Source organism: Tachypleus tridentatus, chromosome 6 (assembly GCF_004210375.1).
Source record: "Tachypleus tridentatus isolate NWPU-2018 chromosome 6, ASM421037v1, whole genome shotgun sequence".
NCBI lineage: Eukaryota > Metazoa > Arthropoda > Merostomata > Xiphosura > Limulidae > Tachypleus > Tachypleus tridentatus.
Genome location: NC_134830.1, coordinates 80,196,601 through 80,217,262, shown reverse-complemented (window position 1 = coordinate 80,217,262; position 20,662 = coordinate 80,196,601). Strand labels below are relative to the sequence as shown.

Genomic DNA, 20,662 nt, shown 5'->3' with positions numbered 1-20,662 from the left:
AAATAATAAAATTTGAGGCATCTTTCCAGGTTTGTCACCTTCTGCCCATATGATATTCAATTTTCACAGAAAATCAACATTAAACAGTATTTGTGCAAAACAAAAAACTTAATATTGGCAAAATGAAGGGAAAGACTCCTAAAAACTTTGATTTCAAAGAGTGATAATCTGTTTCTGACTAATTTTATGTTGCTGATTCTAAAAAAAATATGTTGAAAATTATTGATCACTTGTAGTTTTCAAGTTATGATAGATTTATTCAATATATTCTTGCATATCCTAAAAATAACTTCTTATTTGATAACTATTTATTCATTTAAAAATGCACTTTAGAATGTTTAATCTGCATGCTTTGATACGTTTCTTTCTTGTTCACACCAAGAGCAACAGAAATCGATGACTCAATGTTCCTATTGTAGAAAAGTAGAGCTTTCAGACTAATTTGAGATCAGTCGATAAAAAAAGAATGATGTTCAGTATTTAATTCTTCTATGAACATTTTTACATGAGCACAAAGTATCTTGCATGCTGTAGTAAGAAGCAAAACTTTGATGGCGGCTTTGGTAAATTGAAACTGTTGTTCCTGGAACTAATAAATTCCATTACTGTAAAGAAAGCTAACTAGTTTCCATCCTGCTTTGGTAGAGGCAAGTCACAAATGTTGTTGTGTTATGAGAAGAAACAGTTTATATTGAGATGCCACAGGAATAGTAATATCAGACGAAGAGGATTCATTGTCGTCTTCACAGAATAACTCTTCTGCTTCTAAACTTTATGGTGAAGCTGGCACGGGTTTCATTGCCGATGCAATATTTGGAATGATATTGCATAAGCCCAAGTATCACATAAATGACTGTTATGTTTACATGACAAATATTTCTGGATATTCAAGCAAAACTAATTCAGGGTAACTTCAAATGGCATACTTGCTGTTTTGTTATCCATGTCGATGTGTTAAGCTAGAAGTGCAAACTGTACAACACACAAGTGGAGTTCGTTTTACACCCAAAATATCTATAGTAAACTACATTTAATTTGTTTGTGACGTTTTCCTTCGTGAAATTGTAATATAATTTCCATAAATGTAACAGAAACTGTTTGGGTGATTTGGGCACTTTCATACTATATTTAAACTGGAGGCAGCCAACATTTCAAACGATTTTCCAAAGAAAATGTAAAAATGATTTATGTTTACATAACTAGAGTTTAAAAGCTTTTGAAAGACAAGGTTTTAGAAAATTTAATTGTATCAATTATATAATTTAATTATATATTGTTTGATAAAAGGAAGAAGATTGGACATTATTCTAACTGAGTAAGTGAAAGAAAACAAAGAGAGAGGCATTTGAGTCCGTTCCATTTATGCTCAGTCAGGGAATGAAGCAAAAGTCTGACTTATATCGAGAGGAAATAACATATATGAACAATATATTTGGAATTATACACTAGTACAATGCAATCAGTGTTTGAAGTCTTCAAAGATGCATGTCTTTTGCCCATTAAACTGTCCAAGTAAACTTAATTTCACAGCATAAATTATTTTACTGGGTTGATTGCGTAGTATTTCATCTAGTGCTGATAAGGTATTGAGATATTACAGTAACTCAAACTCTAGAAATGATTTACAAATTTTAACTACATTTTATTTTAAATCAACACCATCAAATTACCCCGAATTACTTAAATGTTTTTAGTAGCAAATTTGTTGTTGTTCTGTGTTATGAGATATTTACTTTTTGTGTTTAAATGACCATACGAAAGAGTAAATGAATTTTACAATCTCTTTAATTTGAAAAGTCCTTTCTCACAATTCATTTTACAAGTATATATTTCCTGCCCAGATCTATTCCGGTTGTTAGTTTTGTTTTTAATTTTAGAAAATGGTACAATCAAACGTCTGGACAATCCCCTTCAAATACTTGAGTAAGCGATGAAATTTTATCTCCCACTGTCAAATAGTCAACAGCACTATACCGTACATGCTGAGGGATTGACTTTTACTTTTTAACGAACACACAATATGAGTGAACTATTTTCTGATATCTATCACATAGATAGAACCCGTTCCAAAGTCTAAATCTCTATTACAGGGCTAACTTGCGCCCCATTAATGTACAGAAATAAGGGAGCTTTTATTTTAGGACTTTATAATAATGTCAGTGAAGTAATACAAGTAATAATATTTGTTGTCACATACATTTCTTATTTTAATTTCAGTAGTCTGTGTTACAACAAAAATAGAAGGAATAAAAAGAATACAAGTATCAAATTATATTTTGAGATACATTTTACATGAGAACATAGATGGCGCTATCACCCAAAAATTTGATTTCTGTCAAACTAATTTACGCATAGTACATTGGTAAACCTCAATCCATTCGTTAAACGAGATTTATTAATCGGACCAGTTTTAAAAGCGTATTATGTAAGCTTATGAGTGAAATAACTATTCCCCTAATACAAGCACATATGTACTCTTAAGTTTCTTTTTACAATTTAGAAGTGTTATTACTTTTTTTTAATTTCGAGCAAAGCTGCTTAGGACTATCTGCGCGAGCCGACCCTAATTTTGCAGTTTAAGACTAGAGGGAAGGCAGCTGGTCATCACTACCCACCGCCAATTCTTACCAACGAATAGTGGGATTGACCGAAACATTATAACGCCCCCACGGCTGAAAGAGCGAGCATGTTTGGCGTGACCCTCAGATTAAGAGTCGCACGCCTCAACCCACCTGGACATGCCGGGCCATGTTATTACTATTCATGCTTTTGGTTTAGGAATATCTAACTCATTTTCTCGGCTTTCAAAAACACAATAAACAAAACAGTTTTAGGTTGTTGTAGAAGTACGAATTTTAATGTACAATTAAAACATATTAGCCAAATACCTTAATTTGTCTTAGTAAATTAATATTTTAAATATTGTATACGAAATTGAAAAAGTGCTTTGAATATTAAATTCACTATCTGATATCGTTCTTTATTATTCTGGCAATCAGCATTTTATTAAATTGTCATCAGTAGTCAGTTGAGAACTAAATCTTGCAGCCAATATTGCTTCGTAGAGAGGTAGATTCTGAGAACTTAAACAGATGCAGCCTTTTAATAAAACTTTCCTTTTGTGATACTATTGGTGGAAAATAATCCATTTTCGTGATGAACGTTTCGTATGTGTTAGTCATTTTTATAACTGTTTCTTTTTTCACATAAACTTAAAATCAACAGATCTTAAGAAATTTTATAAATGATTTATTATGTGCTGTGCTATCTAGTGATTTTAATGTGACCCCAATGGCTGAACTGTAATTCTCCAGGCTTACGATGCTGAAAATTGGATTTCGAAAGCCATGATGAGTAAACCACAGTTAGCTACTTCTTAACTTTGAGCATAACAACAACCCACCAACACTTTTTTTTTTTTTTTTTGGCTTAAGAGGTGTAATTTATCTTATTTCATGTTTGAATACGAGTACCTATAATGTGTAGTTTAGACCGAGCATGGTCTAAACTATACATTTCTACTTCTCATGCTCGAAAATTCATGATTTGTGGACCGTTTTCTATTGAAATAGTGTAGCACAAAAGTTGGTAGTAGATGTTGTTAACAGGCTATCTTACCTTTAGTCTATCCATTCAGAAGTACGGACGGCTATACGCAGATACTACCTGTGTAGTTTTACTCGAACTTTTAAAACAAACAATTTAATGTTATAGGAATTAAACATTTTGAAAAGTTCAAAACTATATGCAGTGGATACAGATGTTTGTTTCACTGTTGCTGAGAGTAACAAATTATTTATTTTGTTTTGTTTCTCTTTTAATTTATTGCAAATCTACGTGAAGGCTATCTGCGCTAGCCGTCCCTAATTTAGCAGTGTAAGACTATAAGGAAGACACTACTCAAAACCACCCACCGCCAACTCTTGGGCTATTCTTTTACCAATGAATAGTGGAATTGACCGTAACATTATAAAGTCACCATGACTAAAAGGACGAGCATGTTTGGTATAGTGGGAATTAGAGCCTGCGACCATCCGATTATAAGTCAAGCGCCGTAACCAGGTGGTCATTCCGGGGCAGTCGCAACTTCAGCTGTGATATAATAGAATTTATCCGTGATATTTCACACAAATTTCACTGTTGAAAGCTCAAAATACTGTTTGGTAACGTTTATATAAAAACGAAAATAACGACAACAGAAATCATGTGAATATTCTGTGTTCTGGCGATAATTTGTAAAACACTATTAAAGGCATTCTCCAGTTTAACTCTCTCTTGTGTTTATAAAATGTTATTGTGTTAGATTTCAGAGTATTGTTGACAATTGTAATTTTGTAATAATTTGCCCTTAGAGCAATGAACTGTTAATAAACTAGATTCATAAAACTAAAGTAAAGAAAGAAAAATATTCCTTTTACGAGTGTTCTTTAAGGAATTTTATTTTCGGGTTTCAATACCGGTGTTAGGCAGAGCATAGATAACACATTGCTTAATTTTCCGCTTTATAACAAACAGGTAAATAAACAATTTCAGTTTGATAAATATTGTACTATTTAAACCTAAAAAGCTGTTTTAAAGCATCTTATCTAATAAAATATCAATTAAAACAGCAGTATCGAATGTAAAAATGCACAAGAAGTATTTCAGAGTTAGTTTTGATGATGATACGTGGATGTGTTTAAGTGGAATATTATATAATAAGTGATAGTTTCTGTCAAGTAATTTAATGTCCTACCAAGAATAAAACATTTCAGTCATTGAGGAACACGTGTAATGAAAGTTGTCATTCATAATATATATATTTTAACATCCCTCTAAAGAAACAGTCGAGTTTACCATTACGTAAAATATAAACCATTCAACCCGCAGACTGAAGTGACTGTTTGTTGCTTCTACTCTTTATCTATTTAATGAATCACGTCAAAGTAGAATGCTTAAAGTTGATATCTTTATTTCCATCCACATATTTCAATTCGCATGTCATAAAATACTCAATGTTTACTTTATCCTGATTGAGTCATCATAGACAGTTTATGTCTCATATACGCCACAATCATTCATAAATTACTGGTTACAACGGATTGGACAGACGCCGATAAGCTGGTACAAATGAAAAGGATTTCTTTAACGTGAAGCCGCTACAAACCCCTTCTCCCAAGAGATATGTTCTTTCTCCTGCGGGTTGTTTTGTTGGTTATAACTTATGGCTTCACAGCGGCTGGGAAATATAAATTATGTATAACAGTAAGCAGGCTTCAAGTAACATTCTTTGAGAAAAAAAACTAATGCCATCATATGTTGTATGAAACCTAAGTAGACAATTTATAGAAAGTTACATGAGAGTTACTTTATTTATATCCGATTTCGTGCTTTCTTGGACAAAAAAAAAAGGTTAACTTAAAGCAGCGTTGATATATATACAGTTGTTTAGGATAATGTTGACATGTTGTTCTATAAAGAAATCCTGGACCAATCAAAAGAATGTTTCATGCGCCTGCCACATGGACGTAATGCTGTTTGACTCATAATAACTACGAATTAGACATAAAGCAGGAACTATCCATTTCGTGAATAAAGATCATGTGGTCAAATCGATGATGGAAAATGTGTCAGTTGCTATACATAGTATATACATCACAACATACTGAGTACCTCCCTTGGAATTTCCGGAATTTCTTTTATCAGGAGCGGCATCAGTTCGAAATACTTTGAATATGATGTTCTGATATTTTTAGCTTTTTTTATATACAAATATCGTAGATATATTTAGTATAAGCCTTTTTGTAACTAGTTATGAATTTCATACGCCACGAATCTTGTTCCTGAAACCATGAACAGATCGTCGAAGTTAATGCAAATCTTTTTATTCCTACGTATAATTCTGATGCACCAAAATTGTTGGTCTTAAAATAAAGAACATTTAATTGGTTCAACAGCATAAAGTTAAAAATGAAAAAAACAACTTATGGTTAGGATAATTATTTTACAAATGAATGAATGATTTAATATTTTAAATTCTGTATTACTGCAATGAACTAAGTAACAAATAGTTGATAACTTTGCATTTTTGTATGGATATGCTTATCTAGCTGTTGTGGTTTAAATGTATTTTTTGTAGCATCGACCTTATTGAAATTGGTCGAACATTTATACGTATCAATTTAAAAAAAACTTATGTTTCTTTATTTGTGTTTAAAAAACGAAAATAATAGTTTTAAAAATACATACAAAGCTATGTTTCAAGTTTTTTATATGATTTCTCAATTTTTTTTTCCTTTTGAAAGAGGTTAAAATTTTCGAATTTATTGCTCTTAGGTTTAGCAGTTTATGACTTATTCATCATTCATGTTGATCTGCTTCGTAATTTTAACTACAAGTGTGTCAGCTTTGTTTTATTTATTCGACAATATTAAAAGTTGGAGTATTTTGTGTCCTAAGTAAAATAACTACCTGCTTCAATACACTTTGTCTAAAAAAAATGAAAAACAGATTTAAAAAATCATTTACACAAATGTATAGCTCATCAAGATAACAATTCGGAGCTTTCAGTAAGATAACTAAACGGTAAAATAACTATTTTACATATAAAGGCAAAGTATCTCAGTGTCGTATTTTGATATATAGGTTGTTTTAAAAGTCTGCAATCAATGAGTAATCAATGTATCAGAAAATATTTACTGTGTTTATTTTCTTTCATACTTGGATAAATGTGGCACTCATTTATGTATCATTGATAAATACTCATAGAACTCCAACCGTAATTGAATCTTTCGCCTTGTTACTAATTTAATAAAACGTTCTTTATTTCTTATCATAGAGAGGAAATGTCCTATTGACCAGTATACTGGATTGTATTTCGAAATATCTTGGGTCATGCTACCATACCTATAAACGCCCTCCTCACTTTCTTCTGTAGGTGCATTATAAGCATCACAGTCATTTCTGTTTTCAATTCAAATCCAGGTAAAGTCTTACTTGATGGCGCATGCTATTGACTAGCTGTATTTTCTCTGGTAAATAGTTCAAAATAAAAAATTGGTATAGTCGAACCCAGGGGTGTCTTTGACCTAACCATTTAGGTAACATGAAATGAAAAAAGCGTTATGTTGTACAGTTAACGTAGAAGAACATTGGATAGTTAATTGCGAAAAATACACTACAAACTTAAGTCCATTGCTATAAAAATTATATTATCTATTCTTTTAACTACTGAATCATTTCTTTTCAAAAATAAATGAAATGTTGTAGTTTGATAAGCAAAATGATTGGAATGGCAGCATAATTTAAGTGAGATATAACTCAGAACATGTGAAAGATTATTGTGAGTTTATTGTTATTATTACTTAATGAATGAATTCGGTAACTGTAGAAAGCTGAGACCTACTATTTCGGGATGGCACTTCCCGAGGTTGGATGTATCAGACTGAAAATGTTCCCACGTTTCACTCACGACACTTCAACCACTTGGGCCTCACTAAAAACGAAGCATCAAACTACGGTCTCCTAGCAACATGATCATAGGAGCCTAAGTCTTCACTTGCCTTTGGGAACGAGAATACTGGCTGGCCATCTGGCTTCTGTCAGGGTACTCAGTCTGCCATCTCCCGGATCTAAATAGAAACTTTCTACTTATAAACAATAATAAATAAATAATGAAATTTGACGTCAGCTTGGCTTAAGTGGAGCAGAGACAGAAACGGGGTGTCTTTATCTCCGATCCGACTGGTAGGGGCCATCTCATGGCGCTTTACGGCTGGGAGAATGGCAGGCTGATGTGTCAGAGATATACGCTCACTACGTAAGAATTACAGATAAGATGGCAGTAATGGCGTAGACTCTAATTGTTCTCAAGAAAAGCGGGTTTTCAATGAAGATGACAATAGCTTTTTGATAAGATGCACTGACGTCATCAAGGAGTGGTTTCCTGCCAGCATCTTAAGTAAGAAGTTTCATTTTTCATTTGTGCAGAAAGTAACATTTCATCTTGTAGTTATGACAAAGTCTCTGCCAATCTTCTTGTCTCCAGAAGTTAAAGCAATATTTTCATTGTGATTAAACATGAAAACTTCAGTTAAATGTAATTTAGTTATCTGATAATCATTTTGTAAGAAAACCGTTTTCTTCTTACATTTTGCGCTTAAGCTTATAACTATTTGTCATATTTGAGCTACGTAAACAACATTTTTTGCAATGTATTTTGATTCAATGCGCTTGATATTGTGCCACGTTATTTTGCTAATTTTATAAAATATATACAAGAAATAAGGGAAGAAAAAGTGAAGTAAAGTATGTTGTTTGTTTTTTGCGAGTGTAGTCACTGAATGTTAATACATTAATGATGTACGCTCAAATCCTGCAAGGAATAAGCCTACCTAAAAATACGTTTGTCATAGATGTTATTGCTTTGTTTTATGGTACTATCAGACCTCCAAATACGGTATATTTATGTGTGTGTGTGTTTCTTTATGCAATGATTACAAGAGCTAATACTCATTAAAAAATCCTTGTTTCATTTTCTTACTGAAATAGCTCTTAATGACTGGCACCTTATTATTTAAATGATGTATATTTATAGAAACACAGTACACGTATGTTTAACTGTACTATTTCTCGAAATAACATTTTGTAGCTAAAGAAACTTCGATACAAATAAAACTTTTTGTTTGTTCTTCAAGCCAATATAAAAACATGTCTTGTTTATGAACAAACAATACAACTCGAACAAGGAAATAATTCAGCGAGAAAGGACCAAACCTATAGTTTGTTAAGACCATAATATGAATTAAAATTCCAAGCAAAAAAACTTGGAAAGAAAAGTCTGTATTTAAAATACATCTAATTTTTTAAGGTTAAAAACAGACTTCCCAGGGAGAGAGAAAGAAAAAGCAAAATTAGTAGAAAACTATATCTTCTTGTCACTATAAAATAAAAAACTAAAAAGACAAAGACATGCATTGTAAGCATGTTTAAAACGTAAAAAAAATTCTTGCTTACTTCTTATGACCGTAGTCAACCTGGTTTTATCCACTATAACCTTTCTCCAAAATGCTTGAAAAGATATCTTAGAACTTTAAGTCTTTTGGTTATTTTTGTTACAATGATATCAGTAATTTGTTACTTCACGAACGTTCAAGAGAAAGACGGAGATAAGCAGAAACTGGAGATGTTTGTGAGAATAGGATAGAGCGAATTTTCATGGTTGTTCATTAAAATCACCTGAAGATACGTTCGTTAATAAAAATTATTCTGCATTGTCAGTTTTTGTTCGTTACCACCAAGATTAGCTATTAGTATATAGCTTTGACAAGTACTTTAATGTTCTACTCATCTAAAGAACACTCGATTTATTTTCATATTAACGATATCGTGAAACATTGCAGTTTAAAAGTAAGTTCCGAAATCTTTTGTGCTTCAAAACATAAGAAGATATTTCTCTTTGAGTGCGTTCTATTAAAACTATTTTGATTTTGTAAATCTGTAATCCTCGCGACAACCACAGTAGATATAAGTTGCAGTGGGACAACATACATAACAACTACATTTTAATTGTATGCTGTTACATACTTAGTGTGATACCACTAAAAAATGATCGCTTTGGGAAAGGTATGTAACAGCCTTTTTCGACGAAAAAATTCGTTTGCTCAGATCATGAAAATACGTTTACATCGTAAATTTAGAATTTCCAAGACTGAAATACCTTTGTACTTGATGACAGTGGAAAATATAGGAACATAATCAACTTGGTGCACCAAAATTATCCAGAAAGAGACAGGTAGTAAGTCATATCCAGGCTGTGGTGAGTAAAATGCAGTTCTTTGTAACAGGTAAGGATTCACCAAACATGAAGATCAGTTGCAAAAGCTGTCCACGTAAAGCAGGCAAAAAGGATGTCTGCCTGGAAACAAGGTGAGAAAGGTTAACTAAGATAAGACTTCCAGACTTTTGAAAAGTGCTCTGAGAAACCGTTATCTTCATATACCAGATAGATTATGGAAAGCGACAACGTGAGATTGGTTTGCTTTAAACATGACAACCTTGCGATGAAATCTCTTTTGGTGGAAACCACACTGTTAAGATATTGTGAAGATTAATCGTAACGACGTAATGAAACTCCAAAATCATTTAAATGCAACATTCTCAACCATTATATACTGTGGTTGTATGAAAGTGTGTCTATTTCTATAGAAACACAATATATAATGTGCCTATTGTAATTACTTTGCCTTAGCAGAAACAGAGGACGTGAAATGAGTTTCCGTGTAAATGCAGTGTCATGAATTAGACTGAAGTGGTGGGTATTTATGACGTTCCCTCTTTCAATGTATGTATTTTGTTGCGCACCCTGCAGTCTGGGTAACCTATATGTGTTAATACTATAAGTGTCATTTTTTCATGTTAATTATGATTAATATTTTGCTTAATAATATTTCTATGATAGTTTTCAAAACTTCTTTATATTTAAATTTGTATTTTCAGATACACTTTATATGCTTCTGTAAGAGTAGTTGCGTGACTTTCTTGGGGGGTGAGGGGGTGGACACCCTACATTTTATGTTCCACTGAAACAGAAGATGGTCAGGTTTGGCGACATGGATTATAATAACGTTTCATAAATTTGATAATGATAAAGTATCATTAACTTACAAAATTCACAAACAGTCGCAAGTATATACGAGTTGAGAAACTTAATTTGATAAACTGTTATGAGATAAAGAAATATTCAAGACGTTTTCTTGGGGATCTTAAATTTTTCAAGAGAAGTATTACAACTCGATAAATTTAAACATGGTAATGTTCTCATAAATAAAAACCTGGGATAAACAAACCATTTTATATGTAAAAAAAAAACTATTTTAAAAACAGTTTTTATTATCAAATTACGCTTCAGATTCGAATCTAAAATAATTTTATTTTGCTCAATTCTTACATCCTGACATTGATTAGCTGTATAAAAATTAATGTCAACCTTACCTCTTTGCCAACCAATATTGCTTAAACATAAGTAAACAAAACTTGTTATGCTTAGAAACCTATTAAAGTAAGCTCTAAAACAATGTATTTTTGCTTACCTGTAGGTTTTAACGACCAAAATTTTTTTAAAATGTCAAAACAAAACTAAAGAGCTTCGCTTTGGCCAAATTACTTAAGACTAATTAAGATAGATTAGATACATTATTAGGGACAGTCTGTAGTTACAATATATCCATTAACTGAAATAAATCAAAGCTTGAAGAAGTCTAAGTAAAAAATATATTTTAAAACTTTAAAAACACCACTGATGTTATTATACACTGTTGAAAAATCAACTGTCCAGACTCTTTAAATTCGAGTAATTTCACGTTATTGGTGATCGATGTCTGTGTAGAGGTTTTGTTCATGTTGTTGGGGAAAAACATTTTTAATTGCATACGCATATTGATAAACAATAGAATATTTGTTGCTTTCTGACAAGAACACAGAAAATATCACACACACACACAATGTAAATATGTACGTTTAACTTAAAACACCAAACTAAATTAAGTAGGTTGAAAAGGAACTTTAATGCTCTTTTCAGTTATAAAGTAAAAACTACAAAGTTTTAAAACAGAAATGGCAAATATTATGTTAAATGCTCATTTGTACGTTCCAGATTATTTACTCTAAAATTTAGTCATTTGGGTCAAATGTTAAACAAGATTCAGAATTTTTAACTCTGTGAACATAAAACTGAAATATTGAATGTATTCATTAAACTACTCACAAAAATATACTTGAAAAGCGACGAATTGCTGTGTGTGCTGGAAGAACTTTGAAATGCATTGGTTGTCAGTAAAATGTGTTTTTCAAATCGTACAGGATTATAAGATATTTTTCAGAGGAGACTACAAACCTAAGTTACGTTTACAGAACAATTTTGTGTTGAATCAACTATTGTAATATATTATCAAACAACTGTTTAAATGATTTAATTTAATCGAAACCTTTTTTTCAACCTGAGTTTGGTCCAGCTAAACATATATAAAATTTAGTACATTTATGTTTATGGATACGCACAAAACTACCTAATGGGCTGTCGGTGCTTTGCCCACCGCGGGCATTGCAATCTTGTTTTTAGCGTTGTAAGTCCGCATACATACCGCTTGTGCCACTATAGACTTATATGAATTAGTAAAACGAGGAAAATAAAGACAGTTAGTTGACTATGGACCAGTGTGTGACAAATATATTGAAAGACTGGGAAATTTAATTTCCGCGTTTAAAAACAACAACAATTAGACTGATCATTACACAGAGTGCACAAAACAATTAAATTTAAGTTGATCTGAGACTTTTTGTTAGGATCTAACGCCCCATCGCTTTATTATACATGTATACATTTGTATATGGTACAGAGATGTTTTGTTATACATTTGTATATGGTACAGAGATGTTTTGTGTGTTGTTTCATGTACATCAAACATCACAGCAACGAAGTGTAAAAAGGTTTCAGGTTTATTTTATAATATTTGTTAATCAGACAGACATAGGTGTTTTACTTCAAACTTGGTCGTTTGCAAAGTACTTATCTGATACTTGCTTTTTATTTCTATATCATATGTTATTATATGTGGAACTGGACGTACCTTTACAATAACGACATACTTCGTTATTGGAATGCGAAATAATTTAAGCTTATTGTTAGTATATTTCCTAATTACAAGTTCACACGATTCATTGATTACCAAAAATATAATAGACTATATAATTTTACAAGGTTTTCTGGCGGAAAACGAGACAGTCTATATTTTTTCAGTGCCTTCACTACTATAACCGAATGTTTTTACTATAACAAATCTTAAAAGTTGGTTTCTTTCAAAAAGCTTCACAGGTTTTTATATATTAAGGAGGTTTTATTTGTGTGTTTAAATCTTATTATGTTAGACTAGCATTCACCAAGCCATCACTCTGTTATTTTCTGGTTCAAAATTTTAATTCCAAAAAGCCAGATATAATCTTCACTGTTTTCGTTTTCTCTTCTTGTTTACTCCACTTGTGCTGTCCTTCTTCATTGCAGAAACTATATCATTTTCAACGCTTTTCTTACTACCATGAATATTTAAAATATCTAGTTACAGATCGGGTAATTAAATAATATGTGCTACTAATAATACACACACATATATATAATGCTAGAGTACCCGTGGCTTTTTTTCAAAAAGTGAGAGGTCTTCCTTCAAGTGCTTATTAATTATTGAAGAAAACAAAGTTCAAATGCTTTCGTCATAGGCAAAAGTTTTATCAGGTTTACTAATAAACGTTTTTATTCCTACAACAAGCATACAAGTTGATCAGTGTGTGAAGAAGCAACATTAACTTCCAAGCTATTGTTATTTATGTATTATTTATTTCGTTTTAAAAATACTTATTTTAAGATACAGTATTTAATTCATGTTTGAGATTAGTATTCAGTATATGTCATCCTGAGCCCCTCTATTACAATGTCGCCCCTTTCCTTTTGGTTTGTATCCTATAGTTTTAAAACTGTTGGTACAATATTCTAGCTATGAAAAAGTAAAACCATTATTGTGGAATAATATTTCACATATTGGCTATTTCATTATTTTTAATAAGTTTGAAAGGCAAATGATTGTCCATTCAGCCTACTCAGCAATCCTGCAACCAACTGTTACGCGTTTAAAATCAGTGTTGATAAGGTTCTGCAGTATTTTAGACTACTTCTATAAAATAACTTTATCCAGTGTATCTTTAATTTACTGGGTCGTATGCTTGGGATCAAAAGAATCTTCTGGACTATCACTCCTCACATGCTCAATAAGACTGAAGTTTTGTAAACGTGTAAGCTATTCTCAGTCCAGTCAATTTTTCTCTTATTCAAGGAATGCGTATGTTAGTTCAGTACTGTGATGGTGTGCTTTAGCATTTATTGGACTGAAGTCAAATCACATGATAGTACAAGGGGTTGTAGGATGAAATTCCTATAAAGGACAGTATATTCATCAATACTTATTGCTGTTGGCGTCATACATTCACTAATGCCTTATACTTTACAATACTGTATGAAGTATGAAAAACTAGTTTAACTTGGTTTCAGAATCTATCAAAATGAACAAACATCTGGTATCTTGCTGCAGGGTGAAATGCAACTGGTCTATATAAATAATATTGCTCGAAATGTTAGTCCACTGCATGCATTCTATTCAGCGGTGAATGAGAAAGTTTTTCTCCTTCGTGAGTGGAATATATCTCATTGGGAGAATTACTTAGACGTTGGCCTTTTGAAGTTTGTTTTATTTGTTGTACGTTGGCACAGCGTCCAGTTGTAGCTGTCAAAAACGTATTAAGTATGGGATCATGATCTATTCTATCAACAAATTGTAAACTTTTAAGTATCACTAGTATAAGTTGACTAAACAAGTTTTGTACTCTATTACTTTACACAAATTTATTGAAAGAATTTTACCTACTCCACTTTGATTTCACTTTCGTTACCAAAACTGAAGTGCGAGTCTTGGAGCTTAGTTTCTGCATTTTTTTATAGTAAAACCTGTTGATGAAAAAATATATTTTATTTTACGTCTTCTCTTTCTGAGATCAGAAGAAGTTATAGAGATAAAAGTCCAGAGACTGACTCGTGAGTTTTAGATGTTTTTAGAGTTATCAGGAACAAGATGGATTTAAAAATAAAAACAAAACCGATGATGAAAGATAAAATATTTATTATCTGTTTCTTCTCTCATGACAGTTAATGTGTTACCTACGATAGCACTATGTAACACAATTTTTATTCCTAGATAGTATGTGTTGTTTCTTAATTCCTCATGTTGTAAAAGTACAAAAAATGGCCATTATTCCCTTCAAACTTTGCTTTTGTGACCTGGATAATGAAATTTAGAAATTAACCTAATTTCTAAGGTCTGAATAAAACGACACATGAATCAAGATTTACATGTATTTATACTAAAGTTATACAAAATTGAACAAAAATGTTTATAAGTGAGTAGTTTTTCGAAATGTGCGAGTGCAATGTAAATTACTTTCACGTATCTGCCCCTAAATATAATTTCCTATCATGTTTTCGTTATACGCTCTTTGGTAGCAGCGTTCAAAGTCTAGTATATCTTTCTGGAAGCGCTCACCTAGTTCCTCTGAGTAAGCTCCCATGTTCTCCTTAAATTTATCAGGATGAGCGTCAAGGATATGGACTTTCTGGGTCATCCTGCAGCCCATTATGCCGTAGTTTTTTTACCAGAGCCTCTACCAATTTCACCTAATTTTCGGCTTCGTGGTTGCCCAAGAAGCTCCAAACCACTGTGACAAAGCTGTCCCAAGCGTTTTTTTCCTTCCTAATGAGTTTTTTTAGGAATTCTGTGTACTCCAGGAGCTATCAATAAAGAGGCGCCACTTATTCGGGTTTACAGGCAATTTCAATTGTCTCGCACAAACCAGATACATTGTGGCAGAAACAGAGCCCATTTTGACGAGTGAAAAGCTTGAAAAATGTCGGTGACGCTTCCTCTCACTTGCGACTTACACACTTTCATCTAACAAATCCCACTCCTTGAGCCTGAATATCAAAAGCTCATCATTTGACTTTGTTAGACCAAGATCTCTGATCAAGTCATTGAGGTCTTTGGTTAGGGTAATATGAGTTTCTCTCACCAGCTACACCTCTGAAATTGTAATCTAAATCTCCAACGTCTATCTCCTTTTCTAAGTTGCTGCTCTCTTCTGAGGATGGCTGCTTTCTCTTTGGCAGAGTGGGTACAGGGAGCTCAGTGCAGTTTGGTATTGGGGCGATGTATGATGGTAGGTTAGAATACATGATAGCAGATGCATTTTTGCCAGCCCGGCGTTTGGAAGGGTCCACCATGCAAAAGTAGCAATTGCTTGAGTGGTCAGTGGGTTCATGCCAAATTTTTGGAATAGCGAACTTCCTGGTTCTCTTTTTTCCCCTCTGTACCATCTTAGAAAAGAGCAAATAAAATTGTTATAATGAAGATTTTTTTTTCATCCACAACTAATATGTAAGAAATTCATGCAAAATATTTTATATGTAATATTTTTTCTATACTATTGGAATTTTAAAAAAAAAGATTTAAATTTTTAAAGGTCTAAAATTTGTATAATATAAACTCTTACTATTCAAGGAAACAAAAATTGTCCGTCTTACCTTATAGAGTTTTTTTGCAGTGCTCGCAGGTAAAATGAGATGCCCAGGGTTTGTCTTGATTCCCCGACAAGCATGCCGAAATATGCTTTGTAGGCTTCATACATTTTAGCAGATTCTATCACAGAGTACCTTTTTGCACTTGTCTTGATAAATTGCCACATACATGGCAGAATGCGTCTGGAGAATCCTTGCAGCTTCTTGATGCCATCTCTGATAAAATGAGATAGGTCTATGTGTTCACTTAGGCAGCTAGAACTAAACGAGAGTAGCGAGTGGTGAGCCCGTGTATATATATATATATATATATATATATTATTATGCAAAGTTCTATAAAATTCTAAAAGGTTCTTGAAAATTATCGTAATTTCTACAACATTCTAAAAAATTCTTGTAAGTTCTACAACATTCTTGAAAGGTTCTTGAAAACTCTCTATCAGCTACTCAGCACTATATCTACCTGGAATGTTTTGGAAGATGGGTAAATCTGAAAATTTCATTACCCAGGTCACAAAAGCAAAGTTTGAAGAGAAAAATAGGTCTTTTCCATTTACTTTCGCCCTAAGCAATTGGGAAATAACACTTTCTGCCCAGAAACAAGATTTTTTTTTTTTTTTTACATAGTGTAGTTTGGTTGAAATACGTAATAAATACTTAATCTGTTTTGTTTACTATTAATATGTGAACGTATAATGTACCTGAAAAGAACTTAAAATACTGAGAATGGACGTGGGGTTGTCCTTAAAAGATAAAACATGAATTAAATATAGATAGAAGGATATATGATTACAATATTCTGAAGTCTATATAATAAAACGTTTAAAGACAAAACTAAATAAATTATTTAAACACACTATATATTTGAAAATTGTTTTGACAGTTTTTCAGCATTAATTTATTTTTAATAGTTGAAACATAAAACTGAATATTTTCATATAACTTGGGCAGGTAATATGTCTATGTAATAAACTAATTTAACTGGAAATTATATTGATTTTCTCTTAATCTGTTGGGCCCGGCATGGCCTAGCGCGTTAAGGCGTGCGCTTCGTAATCTGAGGGTCGCGGGTTCGCGCCCGAGTCGCGCCAAACATACTCGCCCTCCCAGCCGTGGGGGCGTTATAATGTGACGATCAATCCCACTCTTCGTTGATGAAAGAGTAGCCCAAGAGTTGGCGGTGGGTGGTGATGACTAGCTGCCTTCCCTCTAGTCTAACATTGCTAAATTAGGGACGGCAAGCACAGATAGCCCTCGAGTAGCTTTGTGCGAAATTCCAAACAAACTTAATATGTTAAGCAAACGAATCGTCAATAGATGTTGATTTCGCAACTCAAAACGCCTTTAATACAGAAAATATCCAACAGACGATATAATGCAATTCAAGCTATACATATTTTATGAAATATGGATTTTCCACATGCTTTCCAAAGTCTATTCTCGATAAATATTATTAAATAGTTAACAAACTTAATGGTCTAATTACAAATTAAGCACAAATTAAGATGTACTATTTCTCGATCAAACGCTTGTATTAAATTAATTATTATTCTACACTGTATGATTACACATATTCATGAATTGGTCTTAATGTTTCGTACACATTTGAGTACTTGTTATTTTTTAGAAGCAAACACTAATAACGTACTTAGAACATACTAGGATTGCGAAATGTAATGGTATAGAATTAGCATCACAAGAAGATGTATGAAAAATATAATACTACTATAACTGATACTAAATCATTTTTATGTGTTTTCTTACAGCAGAGACACCTTGGGTTATTTGTTGTATTTACCTAGGATAATCGAACAGTTGATCGTGACATTGCAAATCCAAAGACTTACGGCTGTCCCACCAGAAGATATGAAGCTGTGATTATTAAGTATAATTACAAACAGAGACAAGTTTACAAGATTATTATAACTAATCCTCTATTAATGGAAGTTCTATGATTTAAAAGTAGGTTGAAGATATATTAATTTGAAGTGGTGCACAGTATAAAATTTATTATCAGCTGTGTTGAGTGATGTTTTATAAGAGGGCTTTAGGTTGCATAAAATATCTGTTGTCCAAAGTCTCTTTAAACTAAATAATAAGAAAAAAAGATAGTGTAAAACACTACCGAAGTAATGTTAATGCATAAAACGAGCCTCAGATTCTGTTTATGTAACGCAATATAGTCTTTATTTATTTCATATTTAGTGAAATTGATAGAATATAAATGGTTTACAGGTAATAATGACTTGCATCAGACGAATGTTCGTAAACGTTTATCGTAATTTACTCCAAATCATACGATGCTGTATCAAGTAAATCCTTCATTCTAAAACTATTGTCAACACATTCTTGAACGTCCAAACTTTCACTTGATGAAACTTCTCAAGTTAAAACTTTAAAATGAAGATATGCTATAGGTAATCAATGTATGAACATTTGTTTAAAGTTGTTTACTTTATTGTGTGAGTGTTTGTGTTTACAAAAACAAAATAGTAAGGAATGCAAATTATTCATTTATTTCAGGTTTTTGCTTGTTAAGCGTAAATGTTTCTTTAATCGTTGATATTTGCGGAAAATAAAGGAAACACATAAGACGACATATTAACATGAAAATTAAGAAACGTAAAGTTGCAAATGTTTAGAAAAATCCAGCCACCCATTAGGAATACGGTTATTTTTAATTTATCTGGTTAATTTATACATAAAAACGTAAAGAAATATTTAAAGTAACAAAAGTTTATTATTATTCTAATTTGTAAAAAAATGAAATACTTTAGCTTTTTCATGTGATTATAAACGAATAATAAATATTTGAACACTACAGCGGTAGTTTATATAAACTTAAATTGTGTTTCTTTAAAGTTTCAATGTAAGAACTCAAAACTTTAAATTAATTATTAGTCAAGTACAGGTAACAACAGCATGTTTCCACTTATTTTATGTACGATCTGTTCTAGTTGTTTCACTTCAATATAATATTATATAGATATTAACTCTCGAGTAAATGTCTGCAATACATGCATTAGCTGTTTCTTTGGATTTCCTTTACTATGAACATACTGATTTATATGTAAATTATTTCCCTATAACAAATAATGCTATTTTATTAATAAGTGTAAGCAATATGTAGTACTACCGAAAATTTTCAAACCTGTCTTTACTCAAATATCGATTAACTCATGGGAATCCAAAGTTATTTTTTGATCGTTGGGCTTAACGAAATAAAACACAATGCTTTATTGTTATTGGTATTCGTGTCAGTGTTGTGTATTCATTTCACTAAGTAACAAAATTAATAAAATATATTTTGCATCATTCACTGTCGTGAGTGTGTCACTGAGCATTTGATGTAATCATATGCTGGTACTTAATAATTTCTTGTCTATATTCGTGTAAAGAGAATAAAGGGTTAGTCACAAAAAAGAACATAACGTTATGGGTATATCTCAAATTTTTTAGAAATGTCAAGTAATTGTTAACTATGCCTAAGTTATTATAAAGGATCTTTTAGGTATAGCAACATTTCTTTAGGATAAAATGTTTATCGTTGCTCAGTTGGGGAATATAATTTAAAAACAATATTTGTAAAGTTTATTAACTTATATAGGTAAATGAATAAAATACTGTAATCAGTAATAAAACATACCTTTTTGCGTAATTTCTGTAGGTTTGTAAAGATAATCATAGGTGTTTGTTCCCTCTGTGGACTAAACAGAAAGCCCAAGATGGCTTTGCTATAAGAAATAACACACAGATATTTATTTTTTAAAATTATTTGTAGATAATTAACCCCCCCCCCTCGCTCAGAGGTACAGCAGCATGTTTGTGGACTAACAAAGTTATAACTTGGGTTTCAGTACCCCTGGTGGGCAGAACAAATATATCTCATTGTGTAGCTTGTATTTGAATACAAACAAACAGATTAAAACCATATCTAATTCACTGTCACACACACACAAAATACCGTTAAATGTTTCTTGTAACTTTTTAAAAACAACCTTTAAAATCCGAGCTTTGCATCCTTTTTGATTCTACTTCTTTTTTAAAAACATTCCCCGGTAGTACAAGTTCTCTTTTTAGTGCTAAGTAAAATTTTATATATTCTCTTTAATTTCAAAAAACAATTTAGCATTTAATTCTAGCCCACTTCCAGACAAAAAAACTTTTTTTATGTATTAATTTGGCAGTTTTCTTACCAATTGTGTAACTGTAACTTTAAAAAAGAAAGAAGAAGAAGGAAATATATTCACCTCACCAATAATTTTACAATGGATTTTAAGCATCTGTCACTATGACACCTATTAGAACTGATTTGTTTATTCCTGGCCAGCTGTCCGTTTAATTCTTTCTCCGCCATGGACGAAGAAAAGATGTCCGTCTTCAAAGTTCCCCAGGTTTACAATTACATGTTTCAGATAAATAATAAAATTTAAATGTGCCATTTTACTTTTATTCTTTATCTAAGAATAAACGCAGCACCAGCTAAGTTGTTTATCTATAAACATACCAGTGAAT

The 20,662-nt window shown here is 31.9% G+C and overlaps 2 long non-coding RNA genes across 3 annotated transcripts; one reads left to right on the top strand and one right to left on the bottom strand.

The window, feature by feature from the left end:
• Nucleotides 1-4,959: 4,959 nt before the first annotated feature.
• LOC143252896 (uncharacterized) lies at nt 4,960-7,521 on the bottom strand. Of its 2 annotated transcripts, XR_013029236.1 has the most exons (3): nt 7,385-7,521; nt 6,886-7,067; nt 4,960-5,218 (listed from the first exon to the last, which is right to left on the bottom strand). It is a non-coding gene; the product is annotated as an uncharacterized LOC143252896 (long non-coding RNA). The 2 variants fall into 2 exon arrangements; XR_013029235.1 differs by lacking the exon at nt 4,960-5,218 and having other exon boundaries at nt 6,670-7,067.
• Nucleotides 7,522-7,736: 215 nt separating this feature from the next.
• On the top strand, nt 7,737-19,462 carry LOC143252894 (uncharacterized). Its single transcript, XR_013029232.1, has 2 exons — nt 7,737-7,939; nt 17,914-19,462. It is a non-coding gene; the product is annotated as an uncharacterized LOC143252894 (long non-coding RNA).
• The last annotated feature ends 1,200 nt before the right edge of the window (nt 19,463-20,662 follow it).